The 3,894-nt window shown below is 39.1% G+C and overlaps 1 long non-coding RNA gene across 1 annotated transcript; it reads left to right on the forward strand.

Annotated features, from left to right (window-relative positions):
* LOC127535718 (uncharacterized) lies at positions 1 to 3,654 on the forward strand. The gene is made up of 2 exons (XR_007944577.1): positions 1 to 1,331; positions 2,016 to 3,654. It is a non-coding gene; the product is annotated as an uncharacterized LOC127535718 (long non-coding RNA).
* The last annotated feature ends 240 nt before the right edge of the window (positions 3,655 to 3,894 follow it).

The raw sequence follows: 3,894 nt of genomic DNA on the forward strand, positions 1-3,894 counted from the left end.
GGTTTGTTATTACGATGAATCTTTCACGTCTTGGAGTGGAACTGTTACGTTTCCCACCGTTGCTATGGTGGTTGCTATGGACGCTTCCACGGGCTAAAGAAAGACAGGGGGAATCTTGTTGTGGGCAGGAATAAAGTTTTAGATCGCTGTGCGCTGACTGGTGTATGGATGAGCTCAACAAATGATTGCGGTAAAAGCACGTTCATGGAAATAAATACGGTTGTTTGCATTGACAACGAGAGACTTGTGGATCATTGAAATGCAACTTGTTAACAAGGGAGCGAAGCGCGTCAACTGATGAAAGGCCGGGGAAGACATCTCAGTAACTAGCAGTAATCACCAAGAGTTACATAAATGATTTAACAACTCAAAAAATTACACAATGCAACAATACAAAAATAAACACACCGCTTGTTTTCGTTTTTGGCAGCGTCCTAATCAACCAGCATAACGTACAAAATGTGACACTGTCACAATTTAATGCCGTGAAATGAAATTCAGCGTAAAAACAAACCAAACCACAGATCATTTCCAATAACTGAATGGATAATGTGAAAGTGTTATATATATTTCTCACTAAAAATGTCATCAAAATGTTTTTTTCTGTCCAAACTATCTTAAAATAATGCATTTTCCACGGAAAATAAAAGGAATAGCCGCCATGTTTTCATTTTGAGAAGCCTGCAGCAAGCAGTCACGTGACCCTTCGTCAGACCAATACAAAAGAATTGGGGGAAAAAACGTGAGCATCTCACAATTTTCAGGGCCAAATTGTGAGATTGTAACGTTTTGCATCGTGGACAAACGTGACTATGTCACAATTTGATGTGAGACTGGGTTGCGAATGCACACTATGTCCACTGCTATGCTCACCAGCTCAACATTATCATGCAGCAAGTGACATCCCGTATCCCAAAAGTTGGTCAGTTCTTCTCTGACCTAGCTGGATTCTCAGGATTTTTTTCAAGATCCCCCAAGAGAACCAGTGTGCTTGACAGAGTGGTGGCACACAGGCTTCCAAGAGCAAGCACAGTAAGGTGGAACTTCCACAGCCGTGCTGTCAACACTGTGTTTGAGCACAAAGACGACCTCCTTCAGTGCTTCAAACCATCAGGGACTCAGGTGACTTTGATCCTACTACTGTCTGTGAAGCTGGAGGTTTTTGTGAGACTCCTGGAGGATGCTACCTTCTGCTTCTTCCTGGAGCTTTTCCACCGCATCATGCCTCATGTAGGCATTCTCTACAGTGAAGAACATCACAGCTGTGTGCCTCAGCAGCAGCCAAGCGCCGCACACTGGGATCAGATGAACTACAGAGGATAGCTACAGAGGTGAGATCAAAGCTGAGGCTCTGGTAACTTAGCATCCTACCATATGTCTGTGACTGTTGTCCTTCCTGTTGTTATTCCTTTCTATATATATGTGGACGTCGTCTCTCCCTGAAGTTGATGAGTGGTGACCTGAACAATCAAAACTTTTCTCACCACTCATCAGGACACACAGCTTCATAAATAAATCTAATATCAAGTGGCAGCGGTTCCTCCTAGCCTTAGCAATCTGAACAACATGGCTCCATGTAGCGCTGATAAACCTGCTGGACAAACTGCCGCATGTAGATAGCAGGGCGTTTATGAAACACAGAATTCAACTGCACAACAGCTGCTAGTGCATACACATATGTCAGCAACAATAATTGATTATCTGTGTTGAATTAACACTGGTATTCAAGGCTGAAGTCTGTTATTTTCTTCTGTAAAGTAACATGTTTGAAAGCTGCTAAATTAAAGAGGGACATGAGGGTGTCCACAATCATATTCCCAAACCTCCAATTTCTCCAATATGCTATTCTGTTGGAGATAAACATTTTCCAAATAAGATTCAATAATATGGACATGACCTGAGTGTGTTGTATGGTCTTTTACAGTGTTATAATCATAGTAAGCTGTTATGTGAACAATTGGACAAGACACTTTTATGTAGGTTCTGTGTGATATAATGTGTGTCTTTCTTTATAGGTTTGTGACACAATCCTAGACCATGCAGAAGAGAGGTTTGCCTTCACCAAACACCTAATCAGTGCTACACTGCTTCAAGGAGACAGATTCCAGGAGTATGACAGCTAGTTCCCTGAAGCAACGCTCAACACCACCATGGAGGTCTATCCAATGCTGAACAAGGGCAAGCTGAAAACTGAACTGTCGCTCATCTTCAGCAACACAGAGTTCAGGAGTTGCAACGGTGCTGTGGCTCTGTACCAGCTCTTCATGAGCAACAATCTTCAGGACACCTACTCAGAGACTGTGTCTCTCCTGAAGATCCTCATCACGACTCCAATGACGACAGCTGAATCTGAGAGATGCTTCTCAACACTAAAAAGAATCAAGACCTTCCTCAGGAACACGATGTCGCAGGATCGTCTTAATACACTGGCCATGCTCTCTATGGAAAAGAAACTTGTCAGGAAGACCCCAGATTTTAACCATAGAGTCATTGAGAAATTTGCATGTGTCAAAGGCAGAAGAGCAAAACTTGCGTACAAAAAATAACACAGATGTAGAGGTGCTGGCTTTAATCTATAAAATGTGAGGATTTACTTTTTTGTCATTTAATAATGTAGTTGACAGAAGCACTTTGGGCTCAAAGCCTAAGATAAGATAAGATAGGTTTTATTTGTCACATGCACAGTTATAGTATAATGCCTAGTGGTTTCAGTATTTTTTTTCAGGCAAAGTGACAAATGTTTATTGCTTTGATCTTAAATATGCAGATTTGCTGTTTTCTCATTGTCATGTAAGGTTGTTAATGTAAAAATTAGCTCACAGAAGCACTGTCTGCTTTAAGCCTTATATTTAGGTTTTTTTAACAAAATGTCCAATGTTTGTTGGTTTCACAGGTATGGATTTGTTTTTGTTTATTTGAGTATGTAAATTTAAATATGTTGTTCCAAAGATTTTGCTGGACAGAAGAAGCACTTGGCTGTCTTTGAAGCTGGAAAAATGAATTGTTTCTTTTTTTACTTTTGAAGTAAAAAATAGATTTGCATATTTATATATTCTTAATTTGTTTAATTATAGAAAAGGAGATTTTAAGGGTTTGTGTGTACCAATTACACCTTATCTGGAGCAAATAATATCAAACACTGGGGAGATAAATTCAAATTCACTAGCTGGTAACATTTACTTGCATTTAATTGTCTATTTGACTCAGCAGTAGTGCTTAGGTGTACCCTCATAGTGGTGCATAGTAATAGCACATCAAATGGCTGTGAACATAGTTTACATCAATTCTTGTATTCCGGTGTTGCCGGTTTGGTAAATTAAGTGCGCCCCCCAAGAGAAAAATTCACCGGTCACCACTGATCCTAATCCTAACAGTTGTGAAGCAAACTGGATGAACACTTGGTTGCAGTTCATCATGTCTTCAAAGAGATGCAAAATCGACGTTTTAAAGGTTTGAACCATGCTATCTGAGGCACCCAAAGGAATGTTTTTAAGCTTCAATAACGTATTTGTACACTTTAAGTTGAATGTGGAGGGAGTTCATTTCTGTAGATTAAATGCATTGATGAGATGAAATATTTCACTGTTAAAACAGGTTCTGCAGTTTCCATGTTTAATTGTTTGATTTAAAAATAAATATTAAATCAGTTTGTTATTTATTTGTTTTATTGTTTTGATTGCTTTGTAGGTCAACACAAATTTAGCTTCAGCAAAAGTAATTTCATTTATTATTGGTAAATAATTACATTTTGTACATTAGATAAGGAACCAGAACAGGATTCAAGAGAACAGGATCTGTCCACCAGGTCTGAGATGAACAAATGGAGACAGATCTTACATTAAATGAGGTATAAAAGTTTCTATTTTACTTCAACATAGTTGATGGCACAATTTA

This window comes from Acanthochromis polyacanthus, chromosome 10 (genome assembly GCF_021347895.1).
Source record: "Acanthochromis polyacanthus isolate Apoly-LR-REF ecotype Palm Island chromosome 10, KAUST_Apoly_ChrSc, whole genome shotgun sequence".
NCBI classification, from domain to species: Eukaryota; Metazoa; Chordata; class Actinopteri; family Pomacentridae; genus Acanthochromis; species Acanthochromis polyacanthus.